This window comes from Phocoena sinus, chromosome 4 (genome assembly GCF_008692025.1).
Source record: "Phocoena sinus isolate mPhoSin1 chromosome 4, mPhoSin1.pri, whole genome shotgun sequence".
Lineage (NCBI taxonomy): Eukaryota > Metazoa > Chordata > Mammalia > Artiodactyla > Phocoenidae > Phocoena > Phocoena sinus.
Window position 1 is genome coordinate 66,292,139 of NC_045766.1, and position 15,807 is coordinate 66,307,945.

Consider the following 15,807-nt stretch of genomic DNA (forward strand, 5'->3'; position numbering starts at 1 on the left):
ATAATATAACCCAATCATTCCATTACTTACATATCCATTTATGAGATATGCAAACATATTTTCATACAAACACCTGTTATGAAACTTCATGTCAGCTTTTTTTGTAATATCCAAAATTGGAGACAACCCAAATGTTCATCAATAGTTGAATGGAAAAAATGCAGATTGTAGTATATCCATACGATGGAATACTATTCTGAAAAAAAAAAGTTATTGATATATGCATGCAACCAAATGGATGAATCTCAAAATAATTATGTGAAGTGAAAGAAGCCAGACAAAAAGGAGTACATACTATATGACTGCCAAAATGCAGTCTTAACATATTATCATAGAGCAGATCAGTGGTTGCCTAGGGAGGGGATTGAGGGCTGTAGGCAGCAGGGCATGAAGGAGGGATTGCAAAGGAGCATGAAGAAACTTTTGGGATTAATAGAAATGGTCATTATATTGATTATGGTGATAGTGTAATGGATGTATAACATATGTCAAAACTTAACAAACTGTACACTTTAGGCATGTATAGTTTATTCTATGTCAATTATATTGCAATAAAGCTGTTTAAAAATTATTAATTTCTGTTCATGAAAATATATAATTTTTTCTTAAAGATAATTATCAGAGAAGAGTCCTGAGCTTCACATGTTGTTGGATGGCAGAGAAATCAAGCTAAAAACTGGTTATTCTGAGAATTCCCTGGGAATGATGACTCTATCCATAAAACCGATCTTCGCCCCCTCCCAGGGTCTTGCTCTCTCTTCCGCAGATCATCTCATGATGTCTCAAAACCAGTAATGTTAGGCAGAAGAGAGAGCAAGACCCCAAACTTGGTCACAGAAAATTCCCTCAATTTCCTTTCATAACAGTAAGACTTTTCTGAAGGTTTCAGGACAATTGACACAAATTGTGAAACAAAAATATGGAAAATGAATATGTGATTGTTATCAGTGGAGTGCTGAGCTGGCTTCCACTGGCCCATGAAAGCCAACTGTTAAATGTTCAGCAGTTTTACAAACTAGTGGTTAAACACAGCTATCATTAGAAATTAAATTATATATTTTACAATTAAATAATATTAAAAGCAAAGATAGCAAACACACAAAACTCATCATTTCCTACTTAACTACACTCACTATTATGTGTGCTTTTGAGGTTTCCATCTCTTCCCAACTCCACATTCAGTGACATCATGTTTATAGTTTGAAATTGGCCATGGTGGGAATACTTACTCCACGGAAATCAGCAAATACTACAAATCAGAGCTTGATTTATTGTTCTGTTGATAGTTAAGAAAATAATGAAAAAAATGTCAATACAAATTAAATTAAAAATTATTATGTCTGTAGTCATTATATAGTAAATAGCACAAAAAATTGAGGAAATCTTATTCCAGTTTCTCAAAACTATTATCTGATTCAGCAAATAAATTTGCCCTGGTATTGACAAATCAAAGTTGTAAGAAATGTCTTTTGTTTCACTTCGGTCTTACACATTAACAAAGGCAAAAACATCAACCAGTATTCATATTGAAACCATATTCATTCATCAGTTGCAAACATGAGTTGGCTATACAAGAGTTTAGCCAAAACCAGTGGAAGTATTCCATTGTATATTCTATTATTATTTGTAAATTTTGTGCTATGTAAACAAAAACACTGTATCACTAAAATGTATTATAGGGCTTCCCTGGTGGTGCAGTGGTTGAGAGGCCGCCTGCCGATGCAGGGGACACGGGTTCGTGCCCCGGTCTGGGAAGATCCCACGCAAAAAAAAAAAAAAAAAAAAGAAAAGAAAGAAAAGAAAAAGAAAAGAACATGTACAAGATGTATAAGACTTGTATGCTGCAAACTAAAATGCTGATAAAAGGAATTAAATACATTAAAAAAAATTTTTAAAGCATTGCTTTTGTAGTACAAGGAACATCACTTATAGAGTTAAAAAGCTAATGACAAATTAGGAAATAGGTGCAATGAATATTTCATAGAGTAGTAGCTTTAATCTATAAATAATTTTGCATATCTATATGAAAAAGCTGATATTATAGCAGAAAAAGAGAGTCAAAAGTCATGAACAGAAATTTTACAAAGAAATCCAAATGGCCAATAAAATACAATAACAATCTCACCTGTAATAACAGCAATTAAATCTAAAATAAGACATCATATTCACTTTTAAATTTAAAGATTTTTAAATGATGCTCTTGGAGAAGGTGATATGGGGAAATAAAGGGACTCTCAAATACTCTTGATGGAAATAAATTGGTACATACTTTCTGTAGGGCTCTTTGAAGGTGTTTTCTATGTCTCTTGACCTTACAGTTCCACTTCTAGTAATTTATACTAAGGTAGTAGTTAAGGACATGTAGAAAGATGTAGCTAAGAGGAGGTTTGTTACAACTTTGTTTTAATAATTATATATATATATAAATAGACATGTTTAATAATATATATTAAATACAATATATACATTCAGTATAAACTTTCTTTATAATAGTTTAAATAATTTTTAAATCTAACAAGAATGAATTGGTTAAACTACTTATATACATACTGGATACTAAGCAACCATAAATATTATATAAAGAAATATGAATAACTGTCAGAATGACTGATACATAATTTTTTTATAATTTTGGTGTCAAAAATAGCAGGTTTTAAAACTGTATGCACTATTATCTCACCTTTGACAGAAATATATATTATGTACACACGTGTACACATATGCACAATTGAAGGATACACTAAAGAATATTAAAAGAGTTATTTCAGGAAGCTTTATTTCCTTCTTTTTTTTAAGCTTATTTGTGTTTAATTGTTCTGCATTGAGCATGCATTACTTGTACTAAAACCATCTCTACACTATTTCAGCATTTTATGAGTTTCATAACCAGGTGATTCAAGGACTTGTTAATGTTCAGAGTCTTTGGGATTGCAGCTGTTTTGCTTATAGATGCATTTGGAAGCAGCTTAGTAGGGTAAGTATGACCTAAGAGGGCACTCCTGGAAGGAGGAGAATTCCTTGTGTTTGCACTTTTTTGGGCTATGCAAGTGCTGTGCTGGCTTAGCAGCCTGCAGGTGGCTGCTCTCCCTGTGCCTTCGTGTGGAAATGCAAAGAGACTGACTCATTTTACTGAATCATTTTACTGGGGATGTAACTCTGGGTTTGGTTATCCACAGGCATTTCTTCTCTGACTGAATACCCTGGGGTAGGGTTTATTCTTTCTTTCTTTTTTTTTTTTTTTAACATGTTAACAGAGGCTTTTCTAGCCCAAGTGAAAGGTTGTGAATGATGGGGAGGGAGAAAACACCCTCTCACTTATATCCATTTACAAGGATTGGGGCAAACTGACCTGGGTTTGTGCCCTACTTTGGCATCTCTGAGCAAAAATCCTCAGGCTTCTGACTACAAAGTTAGAATTTTGACTGCAGGATGATGGTTTATATTTAAACCATCTCTATGATTCTATCCATTAAGATGATCCTAGAGGGGCCTCCATACATCTGTCAAGAAAGGTCCAACACAAAGGTTACTTTTGGAAATAAGAGAATGTAGAGTTTGCTGCCTAAGACATTTGGAAGCTTTCTTCTGCATCTAAATGTGAAGTCCTGTTTGTTAGGATCTCTGTTCTATGCTATGAACAATCTCCCCACCATTTCTTCAGTTGAATATATTGACAAATGCATTATTAAGAGCAAGCAATTTAACATTTCAACTTGATAACTTACACTAAACTTTAAAAATGGCCCAGGGTCTATACTAGATGCTAAGAAGAAAAATGAATTAGGTAAAGTCTAGAGGTCAACTCAAGTAATAGAGAGTCCACAGGGACTTTGTGTGAATAAGTTTAGGGTGTCCATAAAGTTGGAAACATAGGCATATATGTATAATGTCAAGGACTTCTCCAATATATAAAAGTAATAATGTAATATCATCTATGTCTCTAGACTTTAGTAGATACTTTATTGAATATAATATGATAAGTACTCTGGTGACAGTATAGAGTCAGACCCTAGATTCCAATGAATAATTATTCTGCCTGTTAGAGACAAGTCAGGAAAGAGATAGAGAGGAGGTTACATTAAATAGGGCTTTGGAGAATGCGTAAATGTTCATAAGGTGAAGGCGATAAGGAAAGGTATTCCATGTAAAGGTAACAGCACTGGAAGTAGGAACAGACTCTGCTCTTGTAGAAGATAGAGGTCAAAAGAACTTTCAAGGAAGTGGACATGCAGAGTATTGTTTATTGGGGTTGGGAGGCTGGAGTATTGAAAACTAACTGGAGACATCACGGCGTTAGTTTCCTTCCATTCATGACCCTTCCACTGGCGGCCAGAGGTTTAATGATCATCAGATGGATGCTGGTAGGGAACATAACTAACAAATTTTCAGAGAGTGGGCTGGGCAGTTAACAGGGGTAACATCTTCTATTTAAGAAGGATTAAGGGCAGATCAGAAATGTGCCTGCGTGATAATCTGTAGTGGTTTCCAATGGTATCAGATTAATGAAAAACACTCACACAGTGCCTGTCATAGTCCCCTGCAGGGCTGGAGTCTGACAGGAGAATTTCTACAGCCAACATTCTTGAGCCTGAGACCTGAAGGCTTGGTCCAGTTAAAGTCCATGGTGAACACTGCAGTTGAATAGGATCAAAGCCCAAGTACAGGGTTGAAGTGTAGAAACTGGTGGAGGAATCTCAGAGACTCACCTGGCATCACCTGGAAGCTTGTTAGAAATTCAGACTCTGCCACAGCCCAGTCCTATTGAATCCGAATCTGCATTTCAACAAGGTCCTCAGGTGATCGTATGCTACTGGTCTGTAGAGCACAGGTTTGGAGTTTAAGCAGCAACAGTCTAAAATGCTGGGTCTCTAATTTGGATGTACACTGAGATTACCCAGGGAGTTTTAAGAAATACTGATCTCTGGGACACTCCAGCAGATACTGTGATTTAAATGGTGGGGTTAGAACATCAAAGGACAGAAGATCAGAAAGGTAATCAGGAAAATTTGTCACCAAGAAACAGCTCCTTGCTTTCACAACTAAGTGAAAATGTGGATCGAATGGATGGATGAACAAAATGATGGCTGGCTGGCTGGCTGGCTGGCTGGATGGATGGATAAGAACAGGTTAGAGGATTGTGAGATCAACATTTACAGTTTTGATCAGAAATTTTGGGAGTGTACTCCCTTTCGATAAGCTTGGGCCAGCATTTCACACAGCCTTGACTGCAGACTGAGAGAGTACACGTATTAAAATGTAGATTCTGGCCACTCTCCACATCTTGAATGATCATCTTTAGAGGTGAGACCAAGTAATCTGCATTTTCTATACATGCTTCAGGAGAACCTTATAGGTACTAAAGTTTAACAAGTGCTTGGGTAGATAAAGCCCTGGCTAACTGTAGAGAGGCAATCTAAACTTAATTATTTCTCATTGAGAGGGCTCTTGGTATTTATTTGGACAGGATGATTTTTCATTGTGCGGTATTGACCCACACACTGGAAAATATTTAGAATCCCTGACTCTGTCTACTAAATGCTAACAACATGCCCTAGTCATTGTGACAACCAAAATACCTTCTCTTACATTTCCAAATGGTGCCTCTGTAGGCTGGAAATTGGTAGCTCAGACTCCGAAGTTCCCTGCCAGGATCATGTGAGCTTTGCCTATGTCTAACACTTGACTAGGTCAGAGATAGAGTTTATGCAAGTCAAATCACACCTCCTGAAGCTGTGGACACGTGCAATCGAGGAACTGTGGAGTGAAGTGCAAAGAACTCTGAACCTGTAATCAGAAGGCAGGGGTTTGAGGCCCCTCCCTAGCTGTGTACCATCAGGTTACCACTTTTTTTGCTTGGGGTTTCCCACTCTATAAAATGGGAATAAAAATACCTGGTTCAGTTGTCTCATAAGACTCTTAGGAGGTGATGAATATGAAAACACCTTAGACATAATACAATTTTATTTAGATAAAACTTAGTATTATTATAAAGAATTTACTGTTCTCTCTATTACATGGGAAGTCTCCAGTGTGGGTGTCAACTTATACCCTGACAGCACCGCAATACTGTGTGTTTTAGAAGTTCTTCCACAGCCTTGTCTGCCAACCCACAAGCCCTTTCATGGGTTAAAATATGTGTATCATGTTGCTCAAATAAAAATAAACTGCAGCTGCAATTTTAAAGGTTGTTTTTGATTCTAGCTCCTGCATCCTAAAGCCTCTTAGAATTTCCCCCATACACATTCAAGAGCAGGTGGTCAATGGGAAATTCCCATAAGTCCCCTGCATAGCTGTTTTTAGCCTGCCTTCGATAGTGAGGTTCTGCTCTATCAATTTCTTTTTTGCTATCTCTTCCTGTGTATATTTTCTTGCTCTCATACATATTGCAAAATTATTATGTAAGCCTGTGTGCCAGATATCATCCTTCCCCCGCTTCCATATCTGCTCTCCATCTGCTCTTTGCCCCAGGATCCTGGCACCATGGACTACATAAACATGCCTTCTACCTTACAGGTGAGTTCAGCCAGTATGTATATCCAGTAGGAAGTCAGAATGGGGAGGAGAGTGAAGTGAGGCTCTTTATTTCTCTGATTCCCACTTCCTGCGAAATTTACTCAGGCTGGTTGTGTCCCTGCACAGAAGGCTACCTGCTCTTTAGAAGGCAGCTTCTCTGCAGGTCTTTCTTTGTGCAGGTGAATTTCTCCCATCTTGTGACTCTTTGGGTCTTGGGATGGGATGCTGCCACTGCTGCTACTCTCAGTTTCCGCATTAACTCTTGTATTTCCTGTAAACTCCACCTACACCTTTGTATTTATTCTTTTTGAGGATAAACCCACTTTGAATTATCCTATTTTCAGTGCGACATCCACGTCCTGTTGGAACCTTTACTGATACACTGGCTCACCAAGACACTGGTTGGGGACCAAAATTAGCCATGTCTCTGCCAATCATTTGCCAAGGGACCTTCCCTGTTAAGGCTTTGGTCTTCTCCACATATAATGAAATACAAATTTTGGATTGTGTGATCTTGAAGGTACATTCCCCAGCCGCCAACTATAGAGTTTATAATAGAACAAAGTAAGAGAAATTATTCTATAGGTGTGAAATTTTGCCATGATTATCATTAGCTAGAATTTGCATACCCGTGTTCTCTTCAGTGTCATTTCATCAACTGGGACTTGTGGCATCTGTGCAGATGGAAAAGGATCTTTCTGATGTTTGAATTACTTTGACACTTATTAGTGTATGTGAGTCCTGGTGGGCGGTGGTTTTGATCATTGTTTGCATATTTGGAAATGGTGTACACATTAAATTTAGAAACGTCTGATTGTTGGTCTATGTTGTCCAAATTTGAATGGCTTCAAAAAGGAAACACAGCTTTCTGTTCTTTTAGACAACATTCATCATCGTCCATCAATCAATCAACTAGCTGTCTTGGAACACTTACTGTCACTCATGCTGATGCCAGCTTCTCAGTTACCATTGTTTTGACTCTTCGGAGGCAAAGAAAAGCACCCTGAGAAAAGGAAATGACAAGGAATGCTTGGCCATGGCGACCGTTCATTTGGAGCCAAGAGCAACGCTGTTGGCTCCCTTCAAAGCAGTGCTACTATTTTGTCATGTTACAATTTTTAGCAAACCTCCCTTGAAGGAACTTAAATCAGAAAACTTGTAGTTTACTGTTGTTGGCTATAAATGGTCTATTGAGCTGATAGGGTGACCTGTCAAGACATATTCAAGAATAAAAACCCACTTTCATTTCAGCAATTCCTAGTGAATTCAAACCTAGTTTATGTTGCTCCTTTTTCTTGTTCTATCAAAGCGCGGTACATGACATTTTGTAAAGATTATCTTCATTATCTTATTTCACCCTCATCATTATCTTGTGAACTTTGGTTGTGGTGACATTCGGTAAACAGCAGCATCCAGACACAAAGGTAAATTTTCTGCTACAAGACCAGTGCTGCATTACGCTGTGCTGCAGATGTGTTTCTAGCCTCTGAGGACTGTTACGTGCTTAAAGTATAAGCTTTCTCTACTCTTTCCAGTAGCCCAGGACAGTAAGACCACATAAAGCTGCCTGAGTGAGACAGAAGACAGAAATATGCAGAGTCACATGAAATGGCAAATGTGAGGAAAACTCCTCAGTTCTCTGGCAAGAGGTGAAGCTCCCCAAGCCAAGAAGGCAACTTTAAGTCCAATTCAAGCTTCCATTCAATTCAATCATCATCTGTACACTTCATTAAAGTAGGACCATCCCACATCTTTTCAATAATCAAGCTCTGTGAATTCTAACGGCACAATGTCATCTATAATCAGTCCTTCTTTCCACATCTGCAGCATCTCCCACTATCTAGGCCTTTATTATCTCTCTCCTTGACTTTACAATGACCTCGGTCTTAAATGGCACCCATGTCTATCCTCACACTTCCATTCGATTAGTCTTTCTGTTGTCACGGTAGATGCTCACCAAAGATTTGCTTGAAGGAGAAGATAATTTGTTTGTTTAGAGAAGCTGATTACAGAACATACATGATAAGGACAACAAAGAAATATTACAGGAGTACTACAAGTTGTCCCAGCAATAAATCTTTCTGGATAAGATCTAAGGAAGTTCTTCAAAGAAAATTTACATTGCAATATATTGTGTCAATGCAATGCTCCCACTCCACACTCTGTATTTAAGCTAAGATACTGTCTTAGTCTGCTAGGACTGCTGTATTAATATACCACAGACTTAAGGCTTAAACACAGGAAATTTATTTTCTTGCAGCTCTGGAGACTAAAACTCTGAGATCAGGGTGCCACTATGGTTGGGTTCTAGTGAGAACCCTCTTCCTATCTTGTAGACATCTGCTTTCTTGTTGTGTTCTAAAATGACCTTTCCTTGGTGTGTGCCCTTGGAGAGAGAGAGAGAGACTGAACTCTCTGGTGTCTTTTCTTGTAAGGGCACTAACCCCCTCAAGAGTTCCCCACCCTCATGACCTCATCTAGCCCTAATTACCTTCCAAGGGCCCCATCTTCAAATACTATCACATTGGTGATTAGAGCTTAAGCATATGAATTTGGGGGAACACAGATATTCGTTCATAAAAGATGCTTTGTTTTGTGGGGAAGATATATTAATTTAAAACTTTATAGTCTCAAAACCTAACTGCTATTGTGACAGCTTTGCCACCAGTCCTTCCAAACTATTTGCAGCATGGTCATGGCTGTGCTCTGTTTCTGGTGACTTCTCTCCAGTCTTTGTTTGCTTCACCAGTGCTTCCCCAGGCTTAACTGTCCTTTATTATCTGACACTCAAGGCCTTCACTTTGAAAATTCATGCAGTTCCTGTTCTTGAGTAAGAAGAGGACTGGCATTATTCAATTCTGTCATCTGCCAAGTGAACTCTGGCTTTTATACAATGCAATTCAAATTCATGGAACTAGAGTTGGAGGTGATTTGAAGCTGGTCTCTATTACTTACTAGCTCTGTGGCACTGGGCAATTCACTTTTTCCCCTGGAAATTATTTCCCCACTTGTGAAATAATCACAATAATATCTGCCTTACCTACACATGTACAAGTTTGTGAGAATAAAAATTAAATAATACACATTTGTTGACCTAAAACAAATAAGCTGCCAATTATTTCTCCAGCAAAAATGGGTTTATTTGGGATCAACAAAGAATTTCAATTCTGGGTGCTATCATGTCATGAGAAGTCACATGCAAGTCCCTGGCAAAAATGGAGAGAACTCTTTTAAAAAGGAGAAAATGAATCTGGGAGGGCTATAGTAAACAAAGAGTACCTTGAAGAAATTGAGAGTTCAAACTATAGTGGCTTTTCATTGGCTGAGTTGTCACAGTCTCTCATTGGCTGAGCTCTTGCCAGGCAATAAGAGGAAATCTTCCTTCTTCCTGTTGGGCTCTCCTATCATCATAGGGTATGAGAACTCCTATTTCTGACCTCTTGACTCTATTTTATCTGAGGCTTCTCCTCGTATATTAAGTTTTACACATTAAAGTGACATAAATTAAAAAATAAAGTACAAATGTTAGTTGTGACCATTATTATAAATAAAAAAAAATAGAGAACAGGGGTTTATTTCAAAATAATATGTAGTCCCATGTCAGTGAGAAGTAGAAAGTGAAAACTGAAATTTTCCTTTGAACAGCAGTATTCAGTCTGGGATTCAAGTACCTCTAGAGGTATAGAAAGCATTATAAGGGGTACAGAGAATGAAGAATTTTTAGTTAATCAATTTCTAGATCCTCAATATCCACATCTCCTCTTTCTCCATAAGAAAAGTCTAGGAGCTGAGAACTTCAGGCAGTTATCCTTTCTCTCTGGCCCTTTCTCTGTGACCCTTTTCTCACAACAACAAAAACTAAGGTCTCCCCCATCTTTCTATGCTGCATTGCCCCAAGGTGTAAAAATCCACAGGGATCCTGAAGCAAATGAATAATTTAAAATATCGATATTGAAAAATCTATTTTAATCAATTGATTTGATTGATTTTTATCAGTTACCATAATAACTGTTATGATAACCAGAAGTAACATTTTGGCACTGAAGTCTTACGTCTTTGAGACATTAAAAATAAGCTTAAATAGGGCTTCTCTGGTGGCGCAGTTGTTGAGAGTCCACTTGCCGATGCAGGGGACACAGGTTCATGCCCCGGTCCGGGAAGATCCCACATGCCGCGGAGCGGCTGGGCCCGTGAGCCATAGGCTGCTGAGCCTGCGCGTCCAGAGCCTGTGCTCCGCAACGGGAGAGGCCACAACAGTGAGAGGGCCGGGCACTGAAAAAAAAAAAAAAAAAGCTTAAATTTATATATGTGTTTTATTGCATAGAAATAGAGCTGAGTGATCATTTAAAAGACTTTCAAGGAGAAAAATATATTACAGGAGGATGTAATTCTAAGAGGGCAGTAGAATGAATATATGATTGAAAGGAGAAAACAGAATGATATATTATTTCCAAATATTAAGGAAGAATTTGCTCATGTATTTTTAAAAAAATGGGTCTACATATCAAACCACTATAGTATTTATATTCTATTAGAATCAACTGTTTATTTAAAAGTAATAGTCTTATTTACAATGTCAATATTTGCAATACTCTTAAAAGTATTACACTTGCAACTATCCCAATTTATGATAAAATTTTTAATATAGGGCTTAAACTGTGAAGGAAGGTAACATAATTGTTCAAAATTACCTTGAGACATGCTTCAAAATCTTTGAAGACCAATGCTCTAGTCAGTGGTTTCAAAAGTTTGGTCTCCAGGCTAGCCAACATCAAGATCAACTGAGAACTTGTTAGAAATACAAATTCTGGGGTCCCATCCAGAAGCTTTAGAGGTGGGGCCCAGCAATCTGAATTTTACAAAGCACTCCAGGTGATTCTGATGCAGGCTAAATATTGAGAAATCTTTTCAAACTCTTGCGGATCTCTTTCCTAGGATATTTGTCTTTCTCTTCCCTTGCTTTCCTTTTTAAATTCCTCTTCTCTATAAGAAATAGCAAAGTTAATGAGCAATGTGGATTTTAGAAACGCTTGTGATTTATAAAGTATCTGCCTGGTAAAAAGCAGTCATAGCTGTAGGCTGAAATACGAAGATGAGGTGATAAAGAATCTAGATTCTAAAAGCAAGTAGTTGGAGGAGTGGCCAAGATGACAGAACTGGAAAACCCTGAGCTCACCTCCTCCCACAGGCACCAAATTACAAGTATTTACAAAGCACCTATCAAGGAGAATGACCTGAAGAGCAGCAGAAAAGATTTTCCACAACTAAAGAGATAAAGAAGGAACCCTAATGAGATGGGTAAGAGGTGCCGGAGGTGGTATAGTCAAGACCCATACACCAGGTAGGCGACCCACAAATGGGAGGATACTCACAATTACAGAAGTACTCCCAAAGGACCGGGGGCCTGAGCTCCACATTGGGCTCTCCAACCTTGGGGTCCTGCAGTAGAAAGATGAGCCTTCAGGATGTCTGGTTTTGAAGATCAGTGGCGCTTACATATGGGAGAGCTGGAGGGCTGTAGAAAACAAAGACTCCAGTCTTAAAGCCTATTAACAAAATCTCACAGGTTCCCAGCACAGAGGCAGTAATTTGAAAAGAGCCTGGGTCAGACTCACTGACTGATCCTGGAGAGCCTTCCGGAGACGCAGGCAGCAAATGAGACTCTCTCTGGGGACAGTCATTTCTGGGAGCTCATTCTACCACGAGGACACTGGTGCTGGCAAGGGACATTTTGGAGTCCTTCCTCTAGCCTGAGAGCACTGGAAGCTTACCCACACACCAGCAGGCTGGCACCAGAACTGGGACCTACTGGGCTGCACAACTCGCTATGCCAGTAATGGGCCTTGCCTACCAGCCCACCCACCGTAACCAACTCTGCCACAACAGAAGGGCCCTTACAGCCCACATAGGGGACAGCACTGAAGCATATAGCTCTGGGGAGCAGAAGGAAGTGTGCTGCTGGGACAGTACTCAGCCATTAAAAAAAAAAAAAAAAGTTTTCCACAACATGGATGGATAGAGCGTATTATGCTAAATAAAATAATTTAGACAGAGAAAGACAAATATTGGGTTGGCCAAAAAGTGCCTTCAGTTTTAAAGTAAAAATAAAAGGCACATTTTTCATTTTCACCAAGAACTTTATTGAACAACATATTCACTCTTTTTTTCCACTACCTTCTGCCATTTTTCAGGCAACTTCATAATTCCATCTTCCTAAAACTTTTTATCTTTTTAAGCAAAGAACTGTTCCAGGTGTCTTTTACAGTCTTCCAGGGAGTTGAAATTTTTTCCATTAAGAGAATTATGTAAAGACTGAAATAAATGGAAATCCGAAAGTGCAACATATGGTGAATACGGCAGATGAATGAGAACTTCCCAGCGAAGCTGTACAGTTTTTGCCTGGTCATCAAAGAAACATGTGGTCTTGCATTATCCTGATGGAAGATTATGAGTTTTCTGTTGACTAATTCGCTTTTTGTCAAGTGCTGCTTTCAGTTGGTCTAACTGGGGGCAGTACTTGTTGGAATTAATCATTTGGTTTTCCAGAAGGAGCTCATAATAGAAGACTCCCTTGCAATCCCACCAGGTACACAACATCACCTTCTTTGGATGAAGGCCGGCCTTTGGTGTGGTTGGTGGCGGTTCATTTCGCTTGCCCCACGATCTTTTCCATTCCACATCATTGTGCAGTACCCACTTTTCATCTCCTGTCACAGTTTCTTTTAAATATGGAACGTTTTCATTATGTTTAGGTAGAGAATCGCATGCGGAAATACGGTCAAAAAGGCTTTTTTGCTTAACTTATATGGAACCCAAACATCAAAGCGATTCACATAACCAAGCTGGTGCAAATGATTTTCAACCCTTGATATGGATATTTTGAGTATGTTGGGTATCTTCCATGTGGTACAATGTTGTTTGTTCTCAATTAATGTCTTGATTTGGTCGCTATCAACTTCAACTGGTCTATCCTACCCTAGAGCATCATCCAGCAAGAAATCTCCAGCACGAAACTTCGCAAACCACTTTCGACACATTCGATCAGTCACAGCACCTTCTCCACACACTGCACAAATGTGTTTTTGCATTTCGGTTGCGTTTTTACCTTTCTTGAAATAATAAAACATAAGTGTTGCTGTTTTTCTTCCATCTTCAATATTAAAATGGCTACCAAAAAATTCACCAATTTTGATGTCTTTTTTTAAATGCACGCTGATATGATAGCTGTCACATACAATCTAACAAAATTGTTTTGAATGAAGTTAAAGACAACTAAGTACTACTAGAGCCATCTTATAGAAAAAAACGAACGAACCTTTTGGCCAACCCAATGCCACCTGTTATCACTTATGTGTGGAAATCTAAAACAAACAAAATAAAGTGAAAAGAGACTAATTGATACAGAGAACAAATAGGTGGTTGCCAGAAGTTAGGGGGTTGGGGGGTGGGCAAAATAGGTAAACTGAAGGTACAAACCTCCGGTTATACAATAAAGTCATGGGGATGTAAAATACGGCATAAGGAGTATGGCCACTGATACTGTAATAACTGCATGGAGACGGGTGGTTACTAGACTTATCGTGGTGATCATTTCATAAGGCAGACAGATGTCAAATCATTATGTAGTACACCTGAAACTAACATAATATTGTACATCAACTATATTGCAATTAAAAAATAATAAATGACACATACGTAAAATAAAAAGCAAGTGGTTCAGCAATCTTTTAATTCTTATTATATTGTTGAAAGCTGGTTGAAAGGCCCAACAGTTACACAGTTGGTTTCTTAGATAAGGTAACTGTCTAATCACTTTCTAATTGCCCCTTTCAATCATGACAGTGCATTAGCTATTGTCTTGAGCATTTAATCAGAGTCCTGACCATACTATAAGGCATATGCTAATGTAATAATCAACTAATTGGATAGATGAGAGGCTACCCTGAAAGGTGAGAAAGCTGATTGGGCCTGGGAGAGTAGGGAAAAGGCTAAGCCTCCTGATACACAGTGTTGCATAGCCTCATCAGTCATTCTTGGGCCATTCTCTCAGGAGGAATTTCAACAGTTTCACTGTACTGCCTTCACCGATGGCCTCTGCTTACTATCCCACAACTTCCAGGACTTCTGCAACAATCCCAGTGATTCAATGAAAAACTACTCTCTGCTAAGTACATTTGCATTGCCTTCATTTTCATCAGACACAATTACCACTGCTATCCTCAACTCTTGTCTTTCACATTGATTGATTTGTTACTATGTCCTAGACACTGTACTAAAGTGTTAGACATATCAACTTTGTTGATCCTCACAACTCTCTGGATTATGTATTGTGTTGGCCAAAAAGTTCGTTTGGTTTTAAGGAAAATAAAAGACACATTTTTCATTTTCACCAAGAACTTTATTTAGCAACGTATTCATTAACCGAACGAACTTTTTGGCCAACCCAATACTTGCATTATGTCTATCTCGTAGATGAGGAATCTGAGGCAAAATAGTTAAATAACTAGCCTATGTTCACACAGGCTAAAATATTAAGGCTGAAATATACACCTGGGCAAGCTAACTCGTGTGCTCACTTAATATCTGTTAGAAAACACATGAATTAATATATATTCATTATTTAATTGCAGCCTTACACCATCCTAGAACATAGTTTCTATCATTATACCCATTTTAAAAATAAGGAAATGAAGTCAAGTCAAATCAGATCATTTGTATTTGGCAAAGATGGGGCTTGAATCTAGGTCTATCCAATTCCCAGCCCTTGCTCTTTGCCACTATGCTTCCTCTGTATGTTTGCAGATTCCCATGCCTGGGTGCTCCTCATTAAATTAGAGAAAACAAAAAAGATCAATAGGAGGCCACCAATAGTGTAACTGTAGGAAATATGCATGCAGACTATGTTGGATTTGTCCGTGGCCACAGCTGAATTTGCAGTTTGGTGTTTTTCAGACTCTGACTCTCCTCACATTTCACCAAGAGTCTCTCCGTGGCAAAACCTGACTTTCCCTTGATTTCTGTAAGCCAGATCCGGTCACAGTTCTAAAGACTCCACAGTGTTTGTTTTTCTTTTTGTTTTTTTCTGGAGGAAAAGAAAAGAAAAAGAGAGAGAGGGTGAAGGAGGGAGGGAGGAAGGAAAGAAGGAAGGAAGGAAGGAAGGAAGGAAGGAAGGAAGGAAGGAAGGATGGAAGGAAGGAAGGGAGGACTGTTCTCTTTCCAGCCTCAGCTGCTAAGATTTTCCCCCTTCTCATCCTGCATTCTGGGTGTCAGTCACGTGCAAACTTTGCCCTTCAC

General features: G+C 38.6%; 1 long non-coding RNA gene across 1 annotated transcript in view; it reads right to left on the reverse strand.

The window, feature by feature from the left end:
• Window positions 1–4,767: 4,767 nt before the first annotated feature.
• Window positions 4,768–15,807, reverse strand: part of LOC116752756 — a 36,792-nt gene continuing 25,752 nt past the window's right edge. Inside the window, exons 2-3 of the long non-coding RNA XR_004349572.1 lie at window positions 11,886–11,952; window positions 4,768–4,815 (exon numbers count right to left, since the gene is read on the reverse strand). This is a non-coding gene — a long non-coding RNA (uncharacterized LOC116752756). The remainder of the gene's footprint in view (window positions 4,816–11,885; window positions 11,953–15,807) is intronic.